General features: G+C 43.9%; 1 long non-coding RNA gene across 1 annotated transcript in view; it reads left to right on the forward strand.

Annotated features, from left to right (window-relative positions):
* The first annotated feature begins 5,974 nt into the window (after positions 1-5,974).
* The window catches only part of LOC142601722 (uncharacterized), a 48,285-nt gene continuing 37,820 nt past the window's right edge, over positions 5,975-16,439 (forward strand). The window contains exons 1-2 of the long non-coding RNA XR_012835299.1: positions 5,975-6,049; positions 11,885-11,965. This is a non-coding gene — a long non-coding RNA (uncharacterized LOC142601722). The remainder of the gene's footprint in view (positions 6,050-11,884; positions 11,966-16,439) is intronic.

The raw sequence follows: 16,439 nt of genomic DNA on the forward strand, positions 1-16,439 counted from the left end.
CTACTCTGTTTCTGCTCCTTGAATTCCCTTGGCTGCTCCCAGGAAGGACAGTCCATTTGATCTGAAATGCTGAGACAACAGCATTTTATGTTTAAACATAAAATGACATTTCTAACCATATATTTGCAATTAAGCCGTTGTTTTTATTAGTCACAAGGGATAATTGCATCCAGAAATTCCCGAAAAAAAAGTTATACTGGGCAAACAATATTACATTGATGTTTCAATTATCTGAGTAATTTTCTAGCATAGATCAGCAATAAAATTCCCTAAAGGCCCTATTAAACAGGAAGCAAGAAAACAGAGATGGGGCAGTTGCCAGACATTAGTGTGTCTAGTGCTTGTGTGTCAGTTCATGCCCTCGCTCGTTTTGTCTTTAGGCAAGTCAAGCAGTCAGCAAAATCCCGTGTCACCTGTAGACGGCAGACGTGCACGGGAAGGCTTTCTGCTGGAGAAAGGAGATTCTTGGGGCTGGAAGGAGAGAGTCCCTGGTTCACACCTTGTTGAAGTCTATCTGCTGAATCTCTTCCCAATGGAAACAAGGGTGTCCCATCTTTCAGTGAGCTTTGGTCCGTAACTGGGAGAACACCCGAAATGTCCGTCATGAGAGTGCTGCTCCCATGGCAGAGTCTGGGATGATGGACAGCAGGGCAGGGTTCCCCCTCCCTTAACTGGGACACCAGTGCTTTTACAGACCCAAACCCTTTGCAATACTATCAGAGGAAGCGGACAGGAGCCAAGAGCTGCCTTATTCACTTGTCAGGTATAGCTGAAAAAACACTGTTTTTTCCATTGTAATTCTTCTCTTAGCTGCACCGTCATACAAGCCAAAGCCCTACCATAAATTTCCCTTATCCTATCATAAGAGTGCTTTTATTGGTAATAGCTTATTTCACGCACTGACCCGTTATACGGTATTCTGGCAAAGCAAACAACCCATTAGGAGGATTTTCTGAGAGGCCATGGTGGAAAAAGTATACTACCAAACATTTTTCTAATGCACAGTCAGTCAGAAAAAATGGTCCCACATCCCCTGTTCCATGTGAAACCCAGCTGAGCTCGTGGTGCTGCCTGCTCAGAGAGTCCCTGCAGAGGCAGAAGAACTCCTCTGCAAAGGTCAGCAAGAAGCTTTTCTAAGGAGTCTGTTCAACAGCAAGCAGGGCTTAGTCCCTACTGTATCTCACGGTGTGGCAGACAAGCTTCAGTGGTGGGACAGGAGCTGCCATGGCTGGATGTTTGTGGTGGGTTATGCTGGGCTAAGCAAAGGGTTACACATGTGTGCCGTAACACAGAGCTATGAGAAGATGCTTGAGCAGGCAAGGTCGCTGGAAGCAGCGTGTCTTGACTAGTATGGCGTGGGCTGGTGTCTCCCTGTTTCTCCCCAGAGTGGCGGTGGTGAGAGTTTGCTCCAGGATCTCGGTAAGGCAGCCTGACTCGGTGAGGGAGCTTGGGAAAGGTTGCGCCTGCTCCCTCCCATGCTGTCCTCCAAGCTGCCAACTCTGGAAAGACCTTGCAGGACGTAATGTCCAGCAAGGACCAGCAGCCACTGCTCTCGTGCAGATGAGTGCACCTTCCTCCCTTCCCCTAATATCAGAGCCAGAGCTGTATTTTCTTCTTCTTTTTTTATTTTTTTTAAACTTTCCCACTGGTGGGATTATCATCTGCCTGCCCTGCTTCTTCAGCTCCAACTCAGCCTCGCAGCCAAGGGCAGGGCCTCTCCTCCTGCTCCTCCTCAGAGAGCTCTGCCACCGGCTCCCACGCAGAAGTGCTGGTGGGCAAAGCCTGTCGCGACGCGCTCTGCGTGGAGCTGCTCAGGGGCTGCTTGTCCCTTGGCGTTTGGGAGGGAGAGAGCAGCACACCATCAGAGCCAGGAGCCTCGTGCACGTGGAAGGTAACTCCAGCCCAGCAGGTCAAACGTGCTCTTCCCCACGCTGTGCTCGCCAGTCCTCTCTCCTCTGTCTCTTTCTAGACTTTTTTTCCTTCTTATGTCCTTCAAGGAGAGTTGTTGGGGTTGCAAAAATCTGCTAGAAATCAATCTCTGTGCAATCCTGATTTAAATACAGGCACACTCTGATTAACTTCTTGCTCTGCTTCCACTTCCCTTTCGGTTCCTCTCAAATTAGCCTCTAATTATCTCAGTTGTAATCACCCGGTGTGATAAAGTTAAAGTAATAATGATTCTTTTTGATAGCACAATGTTTTCTCTATGAATGTTGTAGCTAATAAAGACAGAATGCCAAGCTGCTTATGGGAAACAGATTTTTACAGATCCTAAACAAATGCCCCGCATAGTTCATGTACAGATAATAAAAGAACAAAGTAACCCTTCTAAGGAAAATTTATATCTTGATAAAAAATTGTATCTGTATATTTATGTTCCAAAATACTGTTTTTAAAGGCTCAGAACCTAATGTCAGTGCTTGAGGCCAAAGTTGGGGACTCAGATGCCTGCTCAGGTTTCTGCACCTCCGTGGCACCAGGAGCTGCACTGCAGCTCGGACCGTGAAGCTCTTCTGCCGCGCACTGCTGAGCGACGGTTTAGCACCTCTCCATGCCTCGTCCCATGCAACATCCAGACAAGGCGTTTCTCCCTGGGGCGCTCAGTCTAGGAGGTGTTTTTAAGCGTGCCTATCATGTTGCGTGTTCACAGGAGCATTTTGCTTTCAGGAGGGAAAGCAATGTGCCTTGAAGCTGAATGAAGCTGTAGCCGCAGGGGACGGGGGGTGTTGGGGTGCAGCACGGGGAGGGTGACTCACAGCCCCCTTCTCCTGAAGCTCTGCCACGTCACGTAAGTCACGTTGCATTCAAGGAGGGGTGGTGTCACAAGTGTGTGTGACTCAAAACCAAGTGTCTAGGGCATTCCACTGGGAAAACATGGGTGCAGGTGGGAAGAAGTTCTGGGTTGCAGTCCATGCATGAAGCAGGGCTGTGTGCTTTACATTAAGGCAGCTCTTTGTTAGGACACCTAAGCAGGGCACAGAGACTTGGCTTCAGGCTTCTTTCTTTTCCCTGGCCTCAATCATTTTGGTGGGTTTTGTGCCTCTTTTCTCTTTCTCAAAGAGCTTTTAACTCATTTAAAAGTTGCCAACCATTCATTTTCATTTGATTGTTTTTTCACCTTATTCAGCTGTAAATTTGTGTCAGACACAGGAGCTGTGCCTGCTGTTTGCACCCCAGGTGTGTTCAGATAACATCAGCAATGTGATTTTAAGGAACCGCTTGGGATGTCAAGCAAGGAAATGGCGGCTAGCGCGTAGCCTGTCTTTGTGGCTCAGCCAGGCTCTTTCTGTGCCTGAAGTGCTTCATCCCCTCTAGGCTTTTCATAGCCATATGCAAAGAGGGGCTTGGGGGTGTGTGTGTGAAGTTTATATTAATATTTGTTGAGTGTTGCGTGATCTACAGCAGTGTGTCCTCTTGCTGTAATAATATCAGCACATTACTGGACGTCTTCGGACAAATCCATTATTAGAGTTGACTACTGTGATTAGTAAATGTGGCCGCACAGAAACTTTCGGCTCAGCACGTGCTGTGTATTCATCGTCATATCTTTGCCCTCCCTGATTGCAGGGGTGAAGGGGCTGCCACAGGTAGGCATTTTCTTACAAGCAGAAAATATTTGTATAAATTTTTGAAAGAGCAAGCAGGAATGGAAGCTGGTTATGTTAGTTACTGTCTTGGTGGTGTAAATACCGTATGAAGAAAAATAAGAAAAAGCGACCTTGAATGTTGCGGTCTATACTGTGTAATTACCGATGTAATTAATATACATCGCTATTTTGGTAGTTTCCCCCTCACCAGTCCCATGATTATTTGAACTCACATTTGTATCATGTTTAATATCTTCACCTTTACAAATAACTATGGGACATCTAACAAAGTACAGCCACTGCTACTTTAACGTTACAAATCAGTGCTTGGAACAGATTTGTTCCTGAGTGCTTTCAAAACCAGAAGAATGGATACTTCTGGTATCTTTTATTCTAACCAAGAGAAACTCTTTCCAGTTCAGCATCTAGGCAGAAGAACAAACAACCTAATTAGACCAAGATTTCTCAAGAGCAGGGAAAGCATTTGTCACTTCTTCTGGTGTACTGTGATATCAAACTTGTGAGCTTTATGTAAAATGTTTAGGAAAGAAACGGCTGTTATAACAAATGTGCTATTAGTTCTACACTAACGTAACTAATTAGGTCCTCACTTCAATGTGAAAAAACGAATAAAGTGCTGCAGTATGCAGCTTTGTATTTCTCAGTCTTTTTCTGCTCTTGAGCAAACTTGTTCTGTGTGCCAAAGGCGAGAGCATTAATTGAGTACAGAACCTGTTTATAAATCCAGCGCAGCTCACAGTTTGACGGGTGCCACCGCTGTTCATTCTCACCTTGCTGCTGTCTGTAATTAACCTTATGCAGCTTGAAATTCTCCATGAAATGAAGGATGAGCTCTGGTTTTGGCAGGGCTGCTCTGGCCTAAATTAAAGTGGCCAAACTCCTACTGCATCTCAAAGTCCTTACCTGGCCGTGCGGGCAACCAGGGAAGGAGCCAAAAGGTAAATAACATTGTAGGCAAGAGGAGGATACGAGGCTTGTTGTGACTTTCAATAGATTATTCCTTATGTCAAATTTGGTACAAGCTCCATTGCTTGCTAAGGGAGGCATACAGTCTACCACCAAAGAGAAGACTGGCTGCCAGGTATAGTTACCTACGTAGGTGTGCACTAGCACATGTAGAGTGAAGATGGGGTTCATATACGAATTTGTCCTCCTCCCCCCAAATGTGGGACCAGTTAAGTGCCCGTTGGAGTCAGTGGGACCTTCCTTGTTGACCTCAGTGGACAGCACTTGGTGTCAACCTAGGAGCAGGAGCACCTTCCCCAGCATCTCCTCCATGCCATGTGCTCCCAGTGCTCCCCTTGTGCTGCCTCTGGAACGTGCTGGGCCTCTCTGTTAGCTGATTTAACTCACTAAAATGGCCAAAAAAACAAGCAAAAGGAAAAAACAAACAAACCAAACCCACGTAGAAATCTTGCATTGGTTTCTGCCTTCTGGTGAGCCATGGCAGTGGAGGGAAGGAGCAGCAGGGCAGCCCGGGACGGGGGCAAGGCTGGGGCTGGGGCAGCAGCAGGGAAATTTGGGGGGAGGAGAGCAGCAGTCCTGCCTTGGTCAGCGAGCTGCCAGACTGCCTGGGCTGCATGTGAAACCACAGCCAAATTCCTCATGTCAGTGTCTTTATTTTGGTTATTGTTTGAAGGAGTCTCCTTATCTCCAGTTTCCAATCAAAACATCATGTACTCCCTAAAATCTGAGCTCGAATGTGAACATGTTGACTACAGGGACTGAAGTCTACCAGTCGTGTAACGTAGATGAATGCCTTTGAAAAATAAATCCTTAATCAAAGTTATACTCCATTTGTTTTTTAGATTTTCATTTTCAATTTAAGTGGCTGTTTCATTGCTATGAGAAGCATTAAGAGCTATTCATGTTTTTCTTTCTCTGGCTCTTTTAAAACTGACCTTCCATTGTTATTAATGTCCTGGTGGTGGATATTCTCACTTATCTGCCCTGTACTCATAGCTTGGGTCCAAGGTTACCTGTGAAGGGTTTTAATTTCTTCATGCAGAAATTTATGCATTGTTATTTTTACTATTTGAATGTTTTCATTGTAAAGCACTGCTTCTTTCTCGCTATATTGTTGTAATTGTATATTAAGCTAACTTAAGGCAGAGGAATTCTTTTTCTTTTGTTATGTCTTTTTGTCAGCCTGCAGTTAATTCAATATTGACTTGTAAAAATAACATCAATGAAATTATAGATGCAGCTATGCTGTAACTCTTATTTTACCTAGCCACTGAAAGAAAAGTAAAACAAAGGTGCAAAATGTAGGCAGGTGAAAAAGGCCAATGTCAACATGAGGAAAAGCTACCTATTTGAAAAAGAAGATATGCTATGTATGCTAACAAGCCATTTATTTCTACACGGGTGCTGTCTTTGGTCAAAAAGACTGAAGAGGTCACTTTTCTGCTCTGATTTCCTCCTGTGAACATTTAACTAAGGTAAGAAAGTCACTGCTGCAAATTACCTCTGACACTCATGAACTTTTATTTCTATGTGATACCCTTTCTGTTTCAGTCGATCTTTCTTCCACTAATGAATCACCATCTCAAATAATAGCAAATCCCCAGAATTATCAGATGAGCCTTTTGAAGCTTGATAAGAAATGAGTTTTCATTGCAGCATGGGCTTCTTTCAGAGCAAAACAATACTTGTGGGAAAAGCTGGGCTTTTTCTACACTTCACCTCCTGAAAATGTCAGTGATAGTTTGTTCTGAAATGGTTATTGAAACATATTCAAAGCATGTTATCAAAATGTTTTGTCTAAAGAAACCCAACCGTAACCACTTTTGGTAAAAGATCATTTCAAAGCATGACTTGACAAATACACAAACCTCAAACTTCAGAAAACAGGAAAGAAATTAACATTCCAAATTTTCCCCAATAAAGCCTTTTTTTTTAAAAAAAATTCATCATCGCCACCTATCAGCTCATTAATCTACTCAACAAGACAGGGAAAGGGTTATCTCTGGAAATGGGTTCACCTCAGCTGCTTCTCTGGATTAGCTCATTGCCTCTCGATACCATCTGGCTTTGAGGGCAGCTCTGCCCATGTCTGCTCTTCTTGGGCATTCAGATCTCCCAGCAAGCTCTCTCATGCTGCTCGGTCTCCATGTCTGCAGCTTCCAGGTATGGATGTGTCAAGTTCCTCGTCATCTTCACGCCTCTTTTGGCAAGGCAAAGATAAATCATCCAGAGTAATTTTATACACTGCTAGGTGTGTTTCTTACACAAGATCTTACCACATTCCCATGACAAATCACTCTGGAAGCACTTTTTTTTTTTCTTTTTCCCTTTTTTACATTTTCCCTCTACCAACACCAGCAAGAATTCACTGGTAGTATAACTGAATGTTTCTTACAAGTTGCTTAAGAAATAGAGTGTTAAAACCCCCACATTTCTTAGTATTCAGTCCCATCCTCCATGAGTCAAAACCTGCTGTCTGCACAGCCACATGCAGGAAAATATTGCTGCATCTTTTCAGATAGAGACATGAGGGCCCGCGTAGTGGTAAGGAATACAAAGGGTTCATGTATTCTGGAAAGCCATGAAGAAAGTAGGCAGTCATTCATATGTCAGGATAGGACAATGGGGTTTTTTGTAAAGAAAATGTTAATGTATGCTTAAGTCCTTCCAAGGTATTGCACAGGTCACTATTACATCATTGATGATTTACGTTTTCTGCTCTCTATTGTTTTGTATTCCTGGCTTAGGAAAGCGAGCTGAAGCTAGATAAATGCTGGGTGTGCTCGAACGGTGTGTTTTCAGCTTCTCAGAGCTTAACGACCACTTTCTTCTTTCTCATTTATCATTGTTATTATGTGTCTGTTAACAAGAAACTGTTTAGCAGAATCACAGAAGAGGCTGCCGAATGTTTTACTACCAGATTTGTGAGAAGGAGAAAGATGGGACAGAGAGGGATAATTTTAAGAAGTGGGGAATAAACAGAGGCTTTTAAATTTAATTCCTGGCTGTCATCATCCTAATTAGCAATGGGTCTATTTGATGGCTCAGTTGAGAGAGTGTGAATAGTGCTGCTTTGTGTCTGAGACAGTGATTAATGTCTTTTTCAGTAATAACCCAGTAATGCATACAGTGTCATATACTAACTCTATAGACTACACTGTCCCAGAACAATTATGTGACGTATACCCAGTTACATCAGCGGTGATGTCCTCTGTTCGGATTGCTGAAAAAGCAGACTGATGACATGTTAGGGGTGACTGCTAAACCAGAATGGACTAGATAGAAACAAAAGCCCTATGAATATACATTGAATTGAATAATAGTTGTTTAACTTCTATTCCCTACTCATTTTGGATTGTCCTCCTCATCGTGGGGACCAGCTTCTCTGCACATTCCACAAGGCAGCGGAAATGGAGGGACAATAAAATCACAGCTAAGTGAGCATATTCATCATGTAATATCTCTGATCCTTTCCTGGAACTGGTAAGAGAAATGGGGTATATCCCACTGAATCCAAAATGTGCTTGTGCTCATATTACATGCACAACGGTTATGAAAGGCAGATCTTAAAGCAAATCAGTAAATTCATATTAATTTTAGTGGGCTTTTGACCAGCCCTAAGCTGAAGCCTGTGCCTTTGAAGAATTTGATATCTACATTTTTATTTCACTTTTAAACAATTCCAAGACTCCCAGCATTCATTTCTTATATTACAGTGACCTTTCTCAGACATATTTTCTTGTGCCATGCAAGCTAGAAGGTGTCTGGAGTTGCAGAAGCAGATGAGAGAGCATTATCCACTGTCTTCCTAAAGGAAGTTTTTCTTCAGCTGACCTTGTCTTGAAGAAACATTTGGCTCTGGATTGTTTGTGTTTGTGGAGCAGAGCCATCATAATTTATGTGACATCTGACGCTAATATACTATGCAATATCTTAATTTTTTGCTTATTGATTAAACAGATTAGTATAGAGTTAAATACATAATCGAAACATTGCAAGGTCTAATAGGTACGTCTCTGACAGACAATAGAGCTTTACACCAACGAGCTTCACTTGACCAGACTTCTATGGTATAGGTTTCCTTTTGAGAAATGTAGCACTCTGAAACCACTGGCAAGTGATGCTGGATATTAGTTGCAGTAAGAAGAATTGAAGAATTATCATTTAGAAGACATCACCAACACGTTCTTCTCTTTTGGCATGACCTCTAAGTTACAGTAACCTAGGGTTCTTGTGAGACTTGCACCCCCTGACACTGAATGTAATTCCACACTCTGTTAATCAAAGTCAATGTTCATGGAGTCACGTGGTTAGAGTTACAGAATTAATAGTATTTAAGATTTGCATTCCACACACTCAGCTCTTACACATCTCAAGGTATAGTTGGCATCCGTATCCTCTGTTTTCAGAAACTGGGGGGGGATTGGGTAGTCAAGATCCCATCATCTCTCTGCAGGAAAGTCAAATACAGATTTAGATTCAGCTGAGTCCTAGTGCAGTAACCACTGCAGAGCACTGTTTCTCATTGGGTTTAAGGAATGTGCGTGAACTGTATGTTTTTCCTCACTCAAGGATAATTGCTGAACTTTCTCTGCATGGCTGAAGATGATGTACATAAAAGGGTGCAGGTTTGGACTGGTAACAAAGATCTGTACTGTTTGTGTTTGCATATAAAGGATGCATGCATAGATTTCTGTGTTACTGCTATGTATTCATACAGAGCGTGCCAGTAACTCTTCCTCAGAAAAGACACAGTTTGACTTTCTGCACAGTCTTTCCTAGGCTTTGGCATGCGTGGTTTTACAAAACTGTGCCTGGGTGACAGACTGGGGGACGAGATTTTGGTCTGCTTTTGGCAATGGACCTGCTGGAGCCTGGAGATGATGGTACTGCTGGAGCAGATTTATGTTTGTTGTGTGTTTGTTATTTTTCCCTGCCCCGTGAACTATAGGCAGGCTAATTGTAAGGTATGTATCTCTAGTTGAAGGTGAAGATAAGCCCTGCTGGTTGTCCTTTTTATGTCCTTGTTTGGAAGTAGGGGTGCTTTGTACAGCTGCAGATGGTTTTTGCTGATACATACTCCAGTGCATAGTACGTACTCAGAAAGGTTCATGAGAGCTGAAATAAGCTCCTGAAGTTAGCTGCTGCGAGCTTGAAGATCCTGTCCTAGCTATTACTGCTCAGCAGAACTGAGTTGGCAGACTGGATGCACTTTTTTTTTTTAAGACCAGGAACATTTGGCCTATCTTTGAAAATTATTTTGAAAAAACCCATGTCTTTAACACTGCAAGATACTTCCTTCTTATTTTTGCTTTGATCTTTGGTGAATTCAGTTGCTGTGGCTTAGTCTCACTGTCACTTTTCATAGGCTGGGGCAAAGTGTGATTTTTCTGTAGAGCCTATAATGACTCAAAGGAGCTCATGTGGTTTACTTTTGCCTATTATTTCACCAGTTCTATTACATAATTAATGATGATTGAAAATTCAGCAGAGACACATAGAAAATCTTGTTCTTTGTGAAATAATTCAGCAAATTCGTTACTTGCCATCTCTCTCAATGTTATGTGGTCCTCTTTTATCCATGTGTTGGGTTTGCATGGCAAGGTTTTGGTAGCGGGGGGGGGGGGGGGGGGGGGGGGGGGGCTACAGGGGTGGCTTCTGTGAGAAGCTGCTAGAAGCTTCCCCTGTGTCTGATAGAGCCAATGCCAGCCGGCTCCAAGACGGACCCACCGCTGGCCAAGGCCAAGCCAATCAGCACCTCTGTGATAACATATTTAAGAAGGGGAAAAAAAAAACAGTTAGAGAGAGCTTTTGCAGCTGGAGAGAGGAGTGAGAAGATGTAAGAAACTCTGCAGACACCAAGGTCAGTGCAGAAGGAGGGGGAGGAGGTGCTCCAGGCGCCGGAGCAAGATTCCCCTGCAGCCCATGGTGAAGCAGGCTGTTCCCCTGCAGCCCATGGAGGAAGGATGAGGGGGTGTAGCGATTCCACCTGCAGCCCGTGGAGGACCCCATGCCGGAGCAGGTGGAGGCACCTGAAGGACGCTGTGGCCTGTGGGAAGCCCATGCTGGAGCAAGCTCCTGGCAGGACCTGTGGAGAGAGGAGCCCAGGCCAGAGCAGGGTTGCTGGCAGGACTTGTGACCCCGTGAGGGACCCACGCTGGAGCAGTTTGCTCCTGAAGGTCTGCACCCCGTGGAGGAGACCCACGTTGGAGCAGTTCGTGAAGGACTGTAGCCCGTGGGAGAGACTCACGTTGAGCAGTTCGTGAAGGACTGTAGCCCGTGGGAGAGACTCCATGCTGGGGCAGGGGAACGATGAGAGGAGTCCTCCCCTGAGGATGAAGAAGCGGCAGAAACACTGTGTGATGAACTGACCGTAACCCCCATTCCCCGTCCCCCTGTGCCACTGAGGGGGGGCGGAGGTTGAAGCCGGGAGTGAAGTTGAGCCCAGGAAGATGGGAGGGGTGGTGGGGGGAGGTGTTTTAAGATTTGATTTTATTTCTCATTCCTCTACTCTGTTTTGCTTAGTAATAAATTAGATGAATTTCCTCTCTAAGTTCACTCTGGTTTGCTCGTGAGGATAACTAGTGAGTGATCTCTCCCTGTCCTTCTCTCGACCCATAAACTTTTTGTTACACTTTTTCTCCCCTGTCTAGTGAATGAGGGGAGTGATAGAGCAGCTCTGGTGGGCACCTGGTCCCCAGCCAGGGTCAACCCACCACAATCAACTAGTCTTTTTTGAATATAACATGAATGTTGTGGATTAGGAAACCTATTTCATGTGTTCTACAGCAGCACTCAGTTTCAGGAGGAGGGAATATGTAGAAGTTCAGAAAGCCTTTCATGTTCAGTGTCTAAGAAAGGAAGTAGCCATCATGAATCATGGGCTATGCTGACTAACTCTAAAATATAAAGTTTTCATTTGTAAAGCTTTAGGGGATAAACTATTTTCCTGTGAATTCAGTAAATGACTGACTTCCAGACAACTCTTTCAACTTTCATCATCCATGTTTATAACTTTCTTTTATTTTTTGTATGCTGAATTTTTATGCTAAACTCACTTGAAAAGTCTTGGCCTCGGACCAGTAAGGCAAGGTGGAAAGCAGGAGAGTCTCGAGAACTTTACTGGGACTCAGTTGTGTTTTCCCAGTGAGCCAGAGGATGATCTTTCAGTGTAAGAACAAAACAGTGTATAGTCTTCATTTCTGTTGCTGCTTCTTCATTGCAACACAAACTCATTCCTGGGCATTAACGTTCTTTCCTTACTCTACTCATGCTGTGGCTAATAACTATTTATGGAACAAACCCAACAGGCTGAATCTTCTGCTTGACCGCTGGTGGCCTTAAAATGGAAGATATATTAGCAAGCTGATGATATCATTGCCTTTGTGCTGGTGAGTATAGCTAGCCATGTACTTTTATAGCTTGTTCGGGAACAGTTTAAAAATGATTTTGGCATTTCTCTGGGTGCCATTATGAACTTACTTAACTCCTTTTCCTGTTTCCAGACTGTTTAGTTTTAAATTTCTCATGTGACATTTGTTAATCAGGATATATATAGAATCAGAAGCAAATGAAAATTAGAATAATGAGAGTAGGATACAAAAAAATCTATGATTTTCTGGTCATACATTTTCATTTTTATTACAGTAATGAAATGCTTAATAATATACTCTACAGCTGGTGAAATATATCTTGAGATGGTAGAATTAGCGCATATTTTGGAAAACTCCAATGACAATAAAAGGATACATAGTTTTATGACTAGGTAGTGAATTGGCAATATCACCTGCATGCTAAGTGCAGCTAAAATAACGTAACTAATGAGATAATATGGGATAACATATGGGAGTAAATAAAAAGGTGTTGGATGGGTGAAGAAATGCTTTAAGTTAAATCCAAAATACAGGTATAGTTCAAATAATATTACAGTTCTGATTCAGGCTCATGAAAATATGGAAAGTGAGAGTTAAGGCTGCCTCTCTATATTTAATATGCCCTGGTGCCTTTCCAGCAAATATTTTATTACATGAGCTCTCCCAGTTATTTTGGAACATGAGCAGCGTTTTGGACCTCTGTAGGGGTTTGACAGTGAATTTTTTCCCATACACCATTGAGCAAAACTGAAAGTCCAGAGAATTAGGAGAGAGAAGAATCTTCGGTTCCCTTTTTGGGCTGTTATAGGCAAATAACCTTTCTGTGCAGCCTGCCCCCTCATATTAAGGCATGGCTAAAATGTTTTGTGTAAAAATTTGGACTGTGGTTAGAGTTTGGGCAGAAGATCTTCATTTTTATGTCCCCAGAAAATGCTTTAGTTGCATAGAAAGTTGCTTCCACCTCTGCTGCATAGGCAGTTAGGCAAACCTGTGGTCAAAGCTCTGTTCTTCATGACTCGGATCAAAAACTTTCCCCTAAACCTGGTAAAATGGGCAGGTGAGCTCAAGTCTTCTCCACGGTAGGCTGGTACCCTGGTGCTGAGCTATTCTGACATGATGTCATGAAAAATGTGGTTTCCTTCTCCTATGGGACAAAAGCAACATTCAAAGCTTTAAGAGCTGGCATAAAAATAAAATGGGGGTTGGTGCTTTAGACAGTGACGGGATCGGGAGATGAGGATTTCAGTCTCGGCACTTACACGCTCCTCCTTACCGCGGTATCTGACCCTCTTGCACATCCCAATGAACTGGATTTATAACTGCCTGTTTTACAAATGGGAATGTGAAAACTGGAAAATGTGTTCCAGAGCTGGGAGGTGATTCCTCTTCACGCAAGTACCTCATCCAGTGCAGTGCTCCCAGGATCCTTCTTCTCATGGCTACAGATTTTCTGCATACAGCCAAAAGGGTTACTGATTCATCTGGCATTTCCTTTAGGTTGTCGTTTTGTCCCTGCATGCTTTATGTGCCCAGTTTTCCCATTGATACAAATGGGAATAAAAATAAAAACCCAATTCCTTTAGTTGAATCAAGAGTAAGTGGTATAAACCAGTGTCCCTGGCATTGGTGGCTCTTCTGTGGAGATCAGAGTCACTCTCTCTTCAGTTTAGCTGTTAGCTGTACTCTGAAAACAAATTCTTTTGTTTTCAATTTCTTTTTCTTCTTAAGTTGAAACAAAATAGCTTTATACTTACCACCAATAGCTCCCAAGACTTAGGGAAAATTAGCAAGGTTATAAAATCTACAGAGCGTGTGTGGTTTGCTGTTGCAGCTGCACTTTAAAGGAAAAGTAATATACTCACCTGTCCTCCTTAGAAAAGCATCTATAAATTAACACTCTTTGAAAAGTTCCTGATGCCTAGCAAAATTTTTATATATTACAACCAAAATGTGGGTCCTCCATTTTTAAACACTTCAATCAATTTAAACTGTCTTGCCAAGATCTAAGGGGCCGCTGCTACAGTCCTTTTCTTTATAACGTTTTCTGGCCTCATCTCTTTCTTCTAAGTGGCTGAGAAGTGGGGTGCCTTAGAGGTGTAGAGTCCCCATGGTGACTCAAGTGCCTTTGTAAAGGTCTATAAGGCCAGCACTCCGTACGGCAAGGGTGAGCATGACCATGGCTGGAGGTACTGCATCCTGCATGGCTCCCCTGTGGGCTGTGGGGCTGAAGACCAGCACGCCTTTGGCAGTGATGGGATCATCTCCTTCAAAGTGCCTTGGGAGGGTTTGTGCCCTCACTGCAAGAGCCTGCTGACATCTCCCTTTCTATCCACTCAAAGTGCTGGGAATTATTATTTATCCACCACCGTTCAGCTCAGTGGGGTTAAGGGCATACTTCAAAAATTCAGTGCATTGTGCCTTCCAGTACTAAGAACGAAGAGCAGAAATGTGAAACAAATCAGAACGACTTGTCTTAACTCTATTGCCAAGGAGTCTGTCTTAAACTCTGTCCTTCCATAATATATCTTAGTCAAAGTAATATTGACTCTATTAAATCTTAAAGTTTCTTGCTTTTTTTGTATCAACACTAGGACGAAGCAGTTACGGTCTCCAGAGATGCACGAGTGAGCTGAGCAAGACAGAGATATTAGAGTTGCTCTTGTCCTCCCATGCCCCATCCTCTGCTTTGTTAATCTGCATATGCAAATTAAACTGAAATTAAAGTCTTAATTTATCATCATGTTGTGGTGACAGCAGGCAGGATCAGAACACTTTACAAACACGTAGCACCACATTAACATCAGAAACAGATTCTTCCCCAGAGAGGAAAGAAGATTTTAAAGAATGCAGAAAGTTACCACAGGGCTGTAATCCCTCTCGCCGCGCAGAAAACAACTGATTGTTGTTGAAACGCTTGGAGGGGGAGGTGGGTCCAATAATCTGCAGAACATATGTAGGATAGGGCTTTTCTGGAGATGAGAAACTTGAAATAAACAACATTAGGGGGGGAAAAAGGAGGAGAAAAAAAAAAAACCAAAAAGGGAGAAAAACCTCATGGTAAAAGAGAAAAGAGAGAAAAGATACTGTATGGTCATAACTCAATATGACTGCCCGGAAAAGTGAACTGCTCCGAGGAGCATCCCTCTGGATGTAGATCATCTCTGCTAGAAGGGTGCAGGCTTTGCCCGTATCCCCACGCTGTCTTTACTTGCCATCACCTGTTTTTGCAGGGGACAGAGCCACATCCTTGTCTCTTCAAGGGATACTAGCAGGTATCTGTGCAGACGCCTGTTTTAGTAAAGCAGTTAAACACATACTTATGGGATTTGCTGAATTGGATGCTGTGCTCTTCGCTGGCTCCCTCCACGTCTCCTGGCTCCCTGACCGTTTGGCTCTGCCAGTGCTTTAGGATGTTCCCGCCGTTGAAAGCTGGGCCCCTCTCCTCTGTGGCGTCAGGGGTGAGGCAGGCATGCCAGCGTTGCCTCAGCAGGTAGGTCTTTTCTCTGTTATTTTGCTGTGGGAGGTGAGCTCGCTGTCCCCATGCTCATCCCAGCAGGTGGGAGCACCCTGTGGTGTGTGGGGCTGCATCACATTGTCCTGTCCTGCTGACTGCTCCATAAGAGCATGGTCCCCAGCCCCACTGGCGTGCTGCCCTCTGCCTGCCATGTACCTGCTGGTGGCACTGGTCTCCAGGAGGTGACCATCCATCCTGTCAGTTCCACTCCAGCGCTGTCACCCCCTGCCCAGAGCAACCCCATGGTGCAGAGGGTCCTCCATGGGGCTGTGCTTTCTTTTGGTGGCAGGGGCAAAAGGGATGGAAAAAGGCTTCACTTAAGTGGTTGAGTTTTAGAGACATTTTTGCCTTATCATTGTTGCATTTGGGTGTGTTGTCTTTCCCATGAGGGAGACAAGAACAAGATTTCAAAGCCTTTGCAAATATGACAATTTTAAAGGTTACTGGCTGGCTAAAGGCCTCAGACACCCCTTTTTAAACTCCTGAATTCCCAGTCTTTGAGAGCACATAAGTGATTTAAGACCCTACATCTGAGGGCTTTGGCAGGAGTAAGCTCTGGAGCTCCTAAGTCACTTCTCTTTTAAATACAACTTTATTCCCTCAGGATCTTTTCAATATGCTACCCTCATTTCTGTATTCCACCTGAGATGACAAAATCTTTGGAAACGTTTGGATTCCCACAGAGGCTGGGTAAGATGAGTTTATTTATTCAGTCCTGCTTTGCTTCATCAAAGAGACCCCAACCGGGAGAAGTCAGAGGGCCCCATTTGTTATGTTTCGCCCGGCCTGAGAGGTGATCCCTCCCGCAGTAGTGATGCTCTGCAGGGAAATGCAAACATGCCAAGCTTTACTTACCTCAACCCAGCATGTGGTGCAGCACGCTGATAGATGCACAGGTCAGACACACTTTGGAGACCGGCTAGGGGAGATGTATTGCCTGGCAGAAGCAGGACACGTGTGTGTTCCCCACCCTGCATT

This window comes from Balearica regulorum, chromosome 4 (genome assembly GCF_011004875.1).
Source record: "Balearica regulorum gibbericeps isolate bBalReg1 chromosome 4, bBalReg1.pri, whole genome shotgun sequence".
Taxonomy (NCBI): domain Eukaryota; kingdom Metazoa; phylum Chordata; class Aves; order Gruiformes; family Gruidae; genus Balearica; species Balearica regulorum.